The following is a 14797-nucleotide window of genomic DNA, read 5'->3' as shown; positions in this document are numbered from 1 at the left end:
CTTATCCTCCAACACTGATGAAGGTGAGCTGTTGACCAGGTAACATGTAGTATCCACCGCCTCTGCCCAGAATTCCTGTCCTAACCCGCCGTTACTGAGCATGCTTCTTTCCCTTTCCATCAACGTCTTTTTCATTCTTTCTGCAGCTCCATTTTGCTGAGGTGTATATGGAGTAGTATTCTTTCATGCTATACCACACTTCTTACAGAATTCTTCAAATTACTTGCTGCAAAACTTTCCACCATTATCTATCCTCAGCACCTTTATCTTCTTCTCTTTCTAATTTTCCATGAGAGCCTTAAATTCTTTAAACTTGTCAAAGGCTTCAGATTTATTCTTAAGGAAATATATCCATGTATTCCTTGAGAAGTCATATATAAATGATACATAGTACATAGACTTACCTAGTGATGGAACCTTCACAAGTCCAAACACATCACTGTGCACAAGTTCTAATATCTGTTTCGCCCTCTTACTACCAGAGGGGAAACTCACCCGATTCTACTTCCCATATACAAAATTTTCACAGAAATCAATATCCAGAGAGCTATTACTCATACCTTCTACCATACCTTTACCATGAAGTATTCGAAGGCCTTTCTCTCCAATATGTCCAAGCCTTTGATGCCACAACGTGGTCTTCTCTCTAGAGACCACTAAATTTTCTGCTCCACTTTCAGGAACCACAGAACTGTTGCACCCATCAACAACCATGCTACCTTGCAGCTTGTACAGAGTTCCAATCCAAACTCTCCTCATCAATACCAGTGCTCCCCGAACCATCTTGCAAGTATCCTTCTCGAACACTATTTTTACACCTGCATCATCCAGCTTGCTTACAGAAATTAGATTTCTGGCCAATGCAGGAATATATAGAACACCCAGAAGTGTTCTAACTCTTCCACCTTGCAACTTCAACTTTACCTTTCCACAACCAACGATTTTAGCCTTCCTGTCATCCCCCAAGAAGAAATCACCGCCATCATATTTCTCATACTCGCAGAACCACTCTCTATGGGGAGTGAAGTGAAAGGATGCACCTGAGTCAATCAACCATGCCTCATGATATACATGTTTACTTGAAGAAGCCAAACCTTCATTTGAGTTGGTTTTCACCTCTGCAGAAGGAGCCTCATTAGATCCCTTTCCTTTGTTGGGAGATTTAGATTTACATTCCCTTTTGAAGTGGCCTTCCTTTCCACATTTCCAGCACAACACCTTTATAGGTTTTCCTGGAGGTTTAGATCTCCCTCTAGATTTAGATCTCCCACTCGATGACTTATTTTTGTTTCTGTTCTGGGACTGTCCTCATACAGACAAAGAATCACCATTCTGGCTCTCTATATTTTTCCGTCTCATCTCCTTCGTCAACAAGGCTGAAACTATTTCATCAAACTGCAAGGTAGTTGCATTACTACCTATTGCAATGACCAGACTATCCCACGAATCTGGTAGAGAACATAACAAACTGATGCACTTATCTTCATTTGAAATTTTAATATTAATAGATGCTAACTAACTTACCACAATATTAAATTCATTCAGATGCTCTGTCACCGAGTCTCCATCTTTCATCCTGAGACTATACAACTTTTTCTGCAGGAACAATTTATTCACTAGAGACTTAGATTGGTACAAAGTCCTTAACTTGTCCCACAAAGCCTTCGCCGTAGCTTCCCCTGATACATTCAACAATACTGAATCTAAGACACACAATTGTATTGTGCCCTTTTCCTTTCGATCCAACTTCTTCCATTCTTCATCTGACACTCCCGTTGGTTTAGTACCCGGATCTACCGCGATCCACTGATCTTTATCCATCAACAGATCCTCCATCTTGATTTTCCACAACTCAAAACTCTGACCATTGAATTTCTTGATCTCTATCTTTCCATTGCTCACCATCTTCTTTCACCACCAGAATTGATCTCGTAAATCTCCCACTGAACAGAGTCTACCACAAGCCCGAGCGAAACCCCTCAGCAATAAAGGCGTCCCCTTGAAGCCAAAACAGCTCTGATACCAAAATGTAGGTTTTAACCCCATACATAAATTACCTGCATATGAATTCTAAAACACAGAAAATAAAAAATGTGAGAGCATAACATATAAAACACATATACAGAGATTTCCCCCTGGATCCCAAAACCGGGACTACTAGATTGATTTTTCATTATTCTCCTTTCAATGTTACAATAAATATTTATACATGCCGAAGCATCCAATACGATGGACCGAAACCATCGCGTCCAAAACCATGGACCCGAAAACCATCGCGTCCAAAAAACATGTGTGAAAATCATGCACAAAACCATAGGTGGGTCCGTCCAACCTAACATAGGGTCCAAAACCAAAATTTTCTGGGGAACTGCCCCAGACCCCATAAAGTGGGGTTATGGGTACCCCTCAAACCCCCTATGACCTCCCCCCCAACCCCCAATTAAGTACGTGGGCTAGTCGTCGAAAGAATATAATACAATCCAAAAATGGAGTCATTTACACTTTAGAGATAGAAAATAGTAGCATCTATGTTTTTTCCTTAAGGTATGACAAAGTGCAGAATTTGAGCAAATGTTTGGTGAAATGGAGTGGATGGGTCATAGAAAAGTCATTAGAGGACCTTATTTATCATTTATTAGAGTTAGGATGGTATTTTGGGTTATTTTCCTTGTCATATCTCCCTCTTGTAGCTCCACAGGTTCCTCCTGTAGCATTACAGGACCTTCCTGTAGCAATACAGGTCCTTCTTGTAGCATCAAAAAGAGGAGGTGAAATTTGGATTTTTGATGATGGGATGGTGGAGAGAGATAGTAATAAAAATGGAGAGGTTGGATATGAGGTGTATGGATGGAGGAATGGATGATAGCTTGTAGGTATTGGAATATAGATGAAATCTACCACTGTGTAGAATTTTTCAAAACAAAATAAACGCTACCAAAAATGATATAAGCTTCTTCCTTGCTCTCATTTTCTTTTTCTTGTGACACACATGCTAATTCAAAGGATGTTTTCACTTAGGGATCTTTATTATCTCTCTCTCTCTCTCTCTCTCTCTTTCTACTTTATTTTATTTTTATCCTGGGATGCCTCATAAATGTTTTCAACCATAGAGTTGGCCTCACATGCCTCATAGAGGTTTTCATCCAGGCCTTTTAATTTATAATTTTGTTTTTTTTTGTTTTTCAAATTTCTAGGAATGCTGTGGATTGGAAGCTATGAAACTTTCAATCAAATTTAATTCTTTGTTGACTGAACTAATAAATTCCTCCTTGGACAAAGGTCTTCTATATAACTTCAAACTATAACCATTTACAAGTAAGGGAATTCCTTCCTCATCAATGGTTCTGATCTGGACAGATCCATTTTCATGAAACTTTCCACTATTTATGGACCTAATCATCTTGATTAAAGTTGTCCAATAGTAACCAACCTATAAAAATTTAAAGGTTGTCCTTTTTGCAGCAAAATGACCTCCACAAGGCCCATCATGACATGCTGAGAGGATGTTAAATACATCCTCTGCTCTTACACATCTCCTCAAGATTTGATCTGTTCCCACTCTAAAAATAGTGCCCCCAATCTAAGTGAAAGAAGAGCTTTTCATTACAATCTTGCTTTTCTCCTTGGATGCTATATTAAGAGGGAACCTCCCATTAACCAAGTAGTTTTCTATGTCAAAAAAGCAAGGAGAAAACACCAATATGGCAAAGAGGTGGTCATCTGGCAGTTGATCATCCACCATCTCTTCATTACCTGCATGCAAGGTTAACCTGGACAAAAAATCCGCAACCACATTTTCTTTCCTGTGTTTCTCAATAATAGTCAAGTCAAAATGTTGTAACAATAACGAGCATCTGATTATCCTCACATTAACATCAGGTTTGTTCAGCAAATATTTAATGGATCCATGATTAGTATGAACAAAATTTTGGTACCTAGTGATATAGTGCCTAAATTTGTTTAAAGAACGTACTATAGCTAAGAGTTCTTTTTCAGTGACAGTGTAATTTAACTCAAATTTAGACAAATTATTACTAATGAAATAATTATCATAAGGAAACTTATCCTCTACTTTTCACAAGGACCCTCCCACAACTTTATCTGATTCATTTATATGGATATGGAAAGGAAATGCCTAGTTGGGACCCCTTAGGATGGGTTCAATGGTCAACTTTTCTTTCAACACTCAAGGGACTCTTGACAACTATTGGTCCAATAGAAATTTGAATCTTTGGCCAATAAACCAAACAGGGATGAAGGCACTTTACTAAAGTCTTTGGTGAATCTACTATAATACCTAGCTAGTCCCAAGAATCTCTTGACATCTCTTTTCTTTTTTATGGGTAGGGACCCTTTTCATGATGGAAATTTTGTTTGGGTCTACCTATATCCCTTCCTTGGATATGGAATGACTAAGGAAAGTCCCCTCATTCATCAATAACTCACATTTCTCAAGGCTTGGAGATAGATTCATCTCAATGCATTTTTTCAAAACCTTGCACAGATTGTAGAGAGCTTCATGGAAGTCACATCCATAAGGAGTGAAATCATCCATGTATATTTCAACAGAGTCATGAACCAATTCAGAAAAAATACTCAAAACTGTCGTCTGGAAAGTAGTAGAGCCATTGCACAAACCAAATGGAAGAACTCTATATGAAAATGTACCCTTAGAATATGTGAATGTGGCCTTATCTTGGTCTTCAGGGCTAATATAAATTTGATTGTATCCACAAAATCCATCCAAGAAGGAGAAGAATTTCTTCCCTACAAGGCTATCTAGGTCTTTGTCAATGAAGGGCAAGGGAAAATGGTGCTTCTTTATTGCCTTGTTGGGTTCCCGATAATCCACAAAGATTCTCCTCTTCCCATTCTTCTTAGGAACTAATACGAGAGGTGACGCCCACTCACTATCTGAAATGGGGTATATGAACCATGCATCCAATATTTTTTGTAGTTCTTCTTTCACAATGTAATTAAGAGTTAGTTTATCCCTCCTGTGGGGTTGGCACACAGGCTTGCATCCATCCTTGATGTAAATATTATGAGTACAAACCTAGGGATGCACACCTTTCATCTCCTTATATTCCCAAGCAAAATCATCCAAGTGTTGCCTCAACACTTTGCACAATTTTTCTTCCTGTTTGGCTGAGAGAGAAGGGTTGATATTTAAGGTTATGGATGGGCCAACCTATAAAATATTGACATTGTTTGGACTTGATTGAATATGGCATAATTCAGCCCAAGGATTACTCCCAAATTCTTTCATCAACTCATCAATTAGTACGGATGTGGGCGGTTGATTATGAAGGATATGGTCAATGAGGTCATCCTCATTAGGTTCCCCCCCTCATGTAATAATATCCAAAGTGAAAAATGGGTGGGGGGTGGTGTGGTTCAATTAATATTCTTCATCCTCTTCTAACCACAAGGGTAATTCATTCTCAATAGAAGGTTGAGCAGGAGGATACAATACAAACTGTTTCGACAAACATCCATTGTTAACGGTCATGTTCTTAACCCTACAACTAATGTAAGCATCAATAGTGGCTAACCATGGGATTGCAAAGATGAGAGGATATAAATTAAACTTGGTTTTTGGATGGATAACATAGAAATTAGTAGGATAATCCCAAGAGTCAATGTAGACCATAACATCTTCAACAAATCCCTTAGGAGCTACTGTGGATCTTTTTGCAAGATGCAACACTATGGTGGTCTTTCTCAAAGCCCCTTGGAGGTTTCTATTTAGCATGGTTTCCTTAGTCATCACATTGATTGCAGCCCCAAGATCAATCAGGGTGTTAGGGACTATAAGGCCATTAATGTGCACATCTACTACAAGGCTTCTAGGGTCTAGATATTTTGGGAAGATTACCCTCCCAAGCATCAAATCAGATAATTGCCCAAAAAAATTTAAGGTGGGGGTGTCTCTTTTTCTTCTCCTAGGATTTTTGAAACATTTTTCCTTGATGAGCTTATTATATATGGGAACATATTTAATATCCTGGAGAAGGAGTATCTTAACACACAAACTCTTCAATTCTCCTAGAAGTTCAACCTCTTATGGGGTGTGCTGGCTAGGGTGGATCAACCTCTCAGGAAAAGGAGGTGGATTTACTAGAGGAACAATCTCTTCCTTCTCTTCTTCAAGCTCTTCAAGTGGATAAGGTGGGTGGTTGTCTAGTCAATTTAACGCCTTAAATTTCTCTACATAAATTATTAATCCGGGTATCGTAAACTGATCAAGTGTGGTGCACCATATGTGCTTAGTTAACCTTTCTCTTACTTCGTCGTTTTATAGTTTATGTTGTTTTTGGGGTTTTGTTCTTGTTGCTTTTCTAAAGTGTTTAATGCAACTTAAAACATGTTATTGATGGAGTTAGTATTTAAACAAAAGTGTAAATATACAACTAGTTCAATCGAAATAAAATGAAATAATCAAATAATGAGAGAATGACTATGAGACCCAGTATCCTTGATGCTTCAGCAAAAGGACAAGATGATTCTATCACGTCATTAGTTCATTAAAAGGCTATGTGCATCACTAATCTACAATCAACTTGAAAGCAATTTATGTATAGCTAATATACATGGTGAAATAAAATGCAAAAATAAAATGACAACTATACAAGGCAGGGGCCCTCTACCACCTATGAAATCAAATGCTTAAAGGAAAATAAAGACATCAAATAAAGGACTAATGGCACCGGCCCAGTATCTCTGCTGCTGATTTAAAATGAAAATGAAATATATATTAAATTCAATTAAAAGTGAGAACAACTATCTCACACTATTTTAACTCTTCAACTTAATCTAAGCAATGTGAAATCTAAGTGACACTACATAAAGGAGACAAATCACACTACTTTAACCTTTTCTTAACCTTTTTGCCTTTCAGCTAGATTTATCATGTGAGAACAGTTATGAACAAGTCAGCAATGTGAGTCTTAAAGCAAACTAAACCAAGCTGTACTAAGTGATATTTTGGCTCCAATAAAGTTATTTGATTATGGAAAAAAGAACCACCAATAGATGAACAACTTGATATCTAAGAGCAGAAAGTAAAGTGCAAGTTAAAGAAATGATACTAATGAAAATCAAACTGCAGAAAAATAAAGGTCAGCAACATAGACAAGATGATCACACATGCCACTAGTTATGAAATCAAAGCAAAATTGAACACACTTGCATGAATTAAAATTGCATGAATGAAAAATCTAATCTACCTTACATTCTACAAAGCAATATTTACAAAATGAAATCTACTCTACCTTACATCCTAATATGCTCCATGACATCTACTTCACATCTCCTTCCATGTTGAGAACATCAAAGCTTTATTCAATTTCTTCAAAAGTACAAAGTACAACAAAGTTCTCCAAAGCTTTCAAAAGCCATCAAGGAAGAACTACAAACTTAAGAACTAGGGACTAAAAGACTAACAAATGAAGGAGAGAGATCTCCTATTTATACAAAAAGATGAGAGTCATCTCATTAATGATAGTCCATGAATCTCTCGCTCTACCTCTAGAGTCCTAATCAAAATAGGAACTGATAAGACACATGTATTTTTAGAGTTACAATACAATTAGAAAATGTGACACATATCCTCATGATCCCATGATTCTTTCCAACCAAATTCGAATTTGGCCTTAGAGTGCCACATAAGGGTCTTCTAGAAGCCTCCTTTCAACCTACACATGTCAACAATCTCAACCCATTTGTTAGGTATAAGCATATGCACATTATTTTCTAATGTTTAACTACAAATTCACTTAAGAGGCTTAGAAATAATAAGGATTGGAAAAACATAAAGGTGGCCCAATGATAATGAAAGTGGGATGAATGTGGTGACATAGTAGTGAAATGGAGATGAAATGGAGGTGATATAATGGACATAATAGTGAAAGTGTAATGGAAATGAATGACATTTTCAAGGCTCAACATACCCCCCAACTGAAGCTATTGCATGTCCTCATGCAATATATATTACATTAACTCTTTTAATCCTTGAGCTTTGGCTTAACTTTGCATGATATCATTTGATAACTTCATATTTCTGCAAAGTGTTTTACTTGAATTGCAACATGGTTGGTTCTTGTGTTACAACCATTTTTTTTCTTTGTTGTTGCCTTCTACTTTGATCTTTGAACTTTGCATAATGATATTTTGATTATTGTTGCAAACTATATCTTTATTGGATTGCATGATGGTTGGTTCTTGTGTGACAACCATGATTTTGTTTGTATCCAATTTATCCTTTAAGCACTTTTTCAAAAGCCATTGAATGATCATAATAGCAATGTAATAATTAATATATGTTGGAAGTATGTGAGCTCCTGAATATGATATGGACATGGCAAGATATGAATATGAATGTATTCCCCCCCCCAACTGATGGTATTGGCAATTTTATGAAATGAGGAAGAGAAATGTTTTTCCAACAATTATCATTCTAGATTTTTATGGAATTCTATGGTCAAAAGTTAGAAAATGCCGTACCTTCACTTACCCTTTGGAATGGATGAGTTGTATGTGTAGTGGCTGAAAAATTCTGATCATATTCTTCTTCAAGTGGCTGAACAAGAGGAGTCATGGATAGAGAGATAAGATGACTTTTTATTGCTTCTACTAAAACTTGCTGAATCTGCTCCAAAATGCTGAAAATAATAGTCTTCATGTCTTCAAAACTCATTGGCACAATTCCTACTATGTGAAAAGATGTTCTGATGTCGAACATAGTAGGAAATTGTTGGCTTAGTGGCCATTAATGGATGCCACTAGTCAACACGAGAACTCTCACCATTGGTGACAATGAGAGTCAAGATGCCCAAACACATCTTGCTAGGTACGAATGAATTTGCTGATGTCGAGTCACCTAGAAGATCTAACGAACAAGAGACATTAATGTATTCCCATTGTTTGTCAGCATGAAGACTTTCCATTAAGGCATGCAAGCCTCAAGGTGTTTTTACAAAGAACTTAGACTCAAAGGACTATGGACTCAATAATTTGCATTGAAGCAGGGCTTATTTGCAGAATGAAAATGACAAGAAATGGAAGATGAAAATGGAATATGGCAATGGAGAGTAGAAATGGCAATGGGCAATAAGCATATGAATGAGCCTCTTGCTTTTATTTGTGGGTTATGAATGGACAAAAAGAGATGGAAAGTGTATGTGAATGTAAGTGGAAAGTATGGAGTGAAATAAGGTGAATGGTTTATTATGAAGTATGGATGTGATTGATGGATGTGATGGAGACAATAGTATCTGAAAGCTTTTCAAGTGTTTGGATTTGATTTTGCATCAGCATATTTCCTCTTTGTTGTTAATCATCCTCTTATGAAACAAATTGGTCTCTTAGAGAGACACCATTCTCTTGTAGTCATTTGTCCTTCCTCCTAGAACCTGCAAAAAAAACTAATACTTTTTCTGCAATGGAATGTAATATTATCAAAGGAGAGAGATGGCCAATCTCTCTAGTTATGATATTTACACAAAAACTAAGAATTTGTATTAGTGAAAAAAGTTCTCAAAGGAAAAATCAAAAGAATTTATACCTGATTTGGAATTAGTGCCTCATGTTGATGTTGCTTCTTTTCAGCAATTTATTTCATTATTTTCCATTTCAAACCCAAATGATGGATTTCTCATTGTGTAGATCTTGTTGAGATCTTTCCAATGGTACTTAAATCATCAAAATCTGATTTTGTATGAAAAAGTTAGGTTGATTTGAACAATGAGGTTTTTTCTGGCTGCGGAATTGGAGAACAGCTGCGGAATTGGACTTTAGCTGCGGAATGTGCACGGTTCTGTAGCGAAAAATCTTGAATACAAAGTTAGCCATTCGTCTTTCATCATCAGTCCAAAATTGATCAATACCTTCAGAAAAGTGAGCAAATAACTTGTTCATTTCATTGGTTCAAAATTATTATTTTTTCTTCACATGTAGCGACTTAGTGTGGCGACTCAGTGTGGCGACTTTGTGATAACACTCAACTTGACTTCCCTTTGACCGGGGTCTTTTTCATCAAATTTGACCGAATGAATAGGACACCATCCATGTACCAACATTCCCCCAGCTACCCATGTGACTTGTTTTGCTTGATGACACCTGCAACCTAGAGTTTAACAAAACAACTGCGGAAAGTTGGGCTAGCTGCGGAAAGTTGGGCTAGCTGCGGAAAGTTGAACTAACTGAAACAGTCAACCATCAGTTTTGATTTTTATTTATTTTTTTCATTGTCTGCAAGTAGGAACTCTGTGAATTGTAGTGGCATATGGACCAAACCAAGGTACTTACTCTTTTGTTGCATTTTGTTTCATGTGCTGACGGATTTTATATCATCGCATGCCTTTTGATATTCATATAATACAAATCAATTGAACACTGATTCAGATTGTTTGTGTGGGACATTAATAGTTTATAGCATCAGCCAAAAGAAAGTTAGGGTGTAAACGAACTGATCTTCCATATGATAGTCTTTTCCATGGAAATAGCAAAGGAACCACCCTTTTTGATTGCAGAAGTGGTGAACCTGAAGGATGTTGTGCTTGACTCAAAGTCCATACACGTGAAGATTGTAAAATGCAATGTTTCTTCTGCTTCAAAACTCATTGTAGTAAAAGACTATTGTAGCAAGAACACAATTGCAAATGATGGGAATTTACACAATTATGTATTGCTGGAGACTACAATGGTCGATGGAAAACTATTCCCATGATTAATGCTACTGACTGCTAATCTTTTGAAACAGTGTAAGTGCCCCCTTAAGACAACTAACTTAACTAATGCAATTCACGGTTCAGCTCTGCCAAGCTTTGTTTGGAAAACTGCCATGTTTTGTTGAGTCTTCAATCTTGGAACCTTCAACTCCTTTGTACCCGAAAAACAGCTTGTACCAGGAACCTCTGAGGCCTTAGTGGTTTTGGCATCCATCGGCAAGCTACTGCGAACAAGTTGGTTATTCTTTCGCTTGTAGTAATGATCTTGTACCATGCCATTGGATGGTGATTGGCTACCTTCACCGATAGACGTTGTTGAACTATGCAATTTACACGTTTGAGTGGCGGAAGACGTGTTATCTCACACAACCAAAGCATGCCGTGTTCAATTCAGACTGTTATTAAACATGTGTTGGATTGCAAATGGGTGGCATAAGGGCAGAAGATGTGGTGGCAAAGGGTGGAAGACGTGGTGGTGCCAGTACACAGCGGAATTAAATCTCTGTTCGCTCATTTAATTGAAAATTATGTTTTTTTTTTCACGCGCGGCAGTCAAAAATGGGCTCCAAAGAACCAAATATTTCTCCCAGACCGCCACGAATTTCTTCAAACAGTTTCTGGGTTATCTAATTAACCCACCTGGTAAAAACACCCATGTTTTAGTTTTTCTAAATTCGTCTATGTTTGGTCAAATCAAACGTTTGAAGTTTGACATTTTTTCTGTATTTACGTTTTTCCTGGGTTAACTGTTCTCTGTTCTGCGTTCTTTCTGAGTTGATGTTTTTATTGTTGCATTCATTTTTCTTATTTGATCTACTATTCTGCAGGTGTATTACATAGGTTCAAAAATTACAAGAAGCTCAAAATCATCATCGATATGTATGAAGAGAATAGAGAAGCGCTGCACATGAAACTGATAGGAAGGAGGCAAGTGTTAACACTCCAAAGTCCTTAGGGTCTGAGACAATCATTCCCATGACATAACCCAGCAAGTCCATGCATGATTGAAGAGAGTTTTGAACATCACCTACAACACCACGATCTGATTCAGGGACAGAATCCTGCATCTCTTGCACCACAACAAGATCAAACATCCATAGTCCCAAGCGAGATGCAACCACTCCTCCCATTAACATCCAAGACGATAGTTGTTGCTTTTGAACCCAAATTGAAGCCACACATGGCAAAAAAATCCACCACTGAATCCAAATGGACCAAAGCCACTGAATCCAATGATCGCACTTACTGCACGGGCAAGGCCCAACACTTAGGTTGGAATACCTCTCCATTCTAAGGCTGCTATCATCAAGGTACTAAAACTTAAGACTGTGAAGTACAGTAGAGCCAAAGAAAAACTTGCAAGTGCCACATCTTGCTGCATGTATACCAACCATCCTTATGATATAAACTCACTTCTATATGCATTTTTTCTCTAAATTTTTTGAATTTTTATATTGCTTAGTCATACCTGCATTTTCATTTTATTGCACTAACATCTTGACTGTAAATATGAAAAAAAGAGTGGTGGCTGCGGAAACTGATTACAGCTCCGGAAACCAGTGTCAGCTGCGGAAACTTAGCATAGCAACCACTTAGCTAAATAGAGATAGTTAGGCAATCCTAATGGAAATGATCATGGGGAAATAACTTTTATTGATGAAATGGATGGCATGGAGTGAAAATGGAAATGAAATGAAGTTTTTTTTTTTTCTTTGAATTAATTGAAGTGATGAAGTTTATTTTGTCTCCTATTTTTTCTTAACAATTCTTTTTCTGATCCTCTAGATCACACAAAGTGCAGGAGGAGAGCATACTCAAGAATTATTATTTTTCTTCTTTTACTTAACAATCCTTTTTCTAATCCTCTAGATCACACAAAGTGCAAGAGGAGAGCATACTCAAAAATTATTAACTTTTTTTTTTCAGATGTAAGAAATAAGGTCTCCTAATTACACTTCCCTGGCAACGGCGCCAAAATGTCTAGTCAATTTAACGTCTTAAATTGCTCTACATAAATTATCAATCCGGGTATCGTAAACTGATGAAGTGTGGTGCACCATATGTGCTTAGTTAACCTTTCTCTTACTTCGTCGTTTTATAGTTTATGTTGTTTTTGGGGTTTTGTTCTTGTTGCTTTTCTAAAGTGTTTAATGCAACTTAAAACATGTTATTGATGGAGTTAGTATTTAAACAAAAGTGTAAATATACAACTAGTTCAATCGAAATAAAATGCAATAATCAAATAATGAGAGAATGACTATGAGACCCAGTATCCTTGCTGCTTCAGCAAAAGGACAAGATGATTCTATCACGTCATTAGTTCATTAAAAGGCTATGTGCATCACTAATCTACAATCAACTTGAAAGAAATTTATGTACAGCTAATATACATGGTGAAATAAAATGCAAAAATAAAATGACAACTATACAAGGCAGGGGCCCTCTACCACCTATGAAATCAAATGCTTAAAGGAAAATAAAGACATCAAATAAAGGACTAATGGCACCAGCCCAGTATCTCTGCTGCTGATTTAAAATGAAAATGAAATCTATATTAAATTCAATTAAAAGTGAGAACAACTATCTCACACTATTTTAACTCTTCAACTTAATCTAAGCAATGTGAAATCTAAGTGACACTACATAAAGGAGACAAATCACACTACTTTAACCTTTTCTTAACCTTTTTGCCTTTCAGCTAGATTTATCATGTGAGAATAGTTATGAACAAGTCAGCAATGTGAGTCTTAAAGCAAACTAAACCAAGCTGTACTAAGTGATATTTTGGCTCCAATAAAGTTATTTGATTATGGAAAAAAGAACCATCAATAGATGAACAACTTGATATCTAAGAGCAGAAAGTAAAGTACAAGTTAAAGAAATGATACTAATGAAAATCAAACTGCAGAAAAATAAAGGTCAGCAACATAGACAAGATGATCACACATGCCACTAGTTATGAAATCAAAGCAAAATTGAACACACTTGCATGAATTAAAATTGCATGAATGAAAAATCTAATCTACCTTACATTCTACAAAGCAATATTTACAAAATGAAATCTACTCTACCTTACATCCTAATATGCTCCATGACATCTACTTTAAATCTCCTTCCATGTTGAGAACATCAAAGCTTTATTCAATTTCTTCAAAAGTACAAAGTACAACAAAGTTCTCCAAAGCTTTCAAAAGCCATCAAGGAAGAACTACAAACTTAAGAACTAGGGACTAAAAGACTAACAAATGAAGGAGAGAGGTCTCCTATTTATACAAAAAGATTAGAGTCATCTCATTAATGATAGTCCATGAATCTCTCCCTCTACCTCTAGAGCCCTAATCAAAATAGGAAATGATAAGACACATGTCTTTTTAGAGTTACAATACAATTAGGAGATGTGACACATATCCTCATGATCCCATGATTCTTTCCAACCAAATTCGAATTTGGCCTTAGAGTGCCACATAAGGGTCTTCTAGAAGCCTCCTTTCAACCTACACATGTCAACAATCTCAACCCATTTGTTAGGTATAAGCATATGCACATTATTTTCTAATGTTTAACCACAAATTCACTTAAAAGGCCTAGAAATAATAAGGATTGGAAAAACATAAAGGTGGCCCAATGATAATGAAAGTGGGATGAATGTGGTGACATAGTAGTGAAATGGAGATGAAATGGAGGTGATATAATGGACATAATAGTGAAAGTGTAATGGAAATGAATGACATTTTCAAGGCTCAACAATGGTTATTTGGAAGCACTCTCCTAGGCTGAAGGTTGATCTCTTGGATTTCCACAACATAAGCAAGATAGGATGTCTCTCAACTCTAGACCTGTTTTGCTTGCTTGTTGTTCAGGTTCAGATTGGATTGAGTAGGAATTTGAGGTTGCTTAGTTGGAGTAGGATGAGTGAGCTATGGTTGAGGTTCAGGTGGAGGTAGTAAAGGAGGAGGCTAGTTAACTTGAGGCCTCCAACCTTGTGATGGGTTTCCTAATTGAGAAGATTGGGGTGGATATGGCTGAAAATGATGGTTGACAGGATGAGGAGGATATGGAGGAGCATA

The sequence above is a fragment of the Pinus tabuliformis genome, chromosome 5_2 (assembly GCF_031772625.1).
Source record: "Pinus tabuliformis cultivar Carrire ecotype Pingquan chromosome 5_2, CPIR1, whole genome shotgun sequence".
Lineage (NCBI taxonomy): Eukaryota > Viridiplantae > Streptophyta > Pinopsida > Pinales > Pinaceae > Pinus > Pinus tabuliformis.
Note: the sequence above shows the minus strand (reverse complement) of the source record.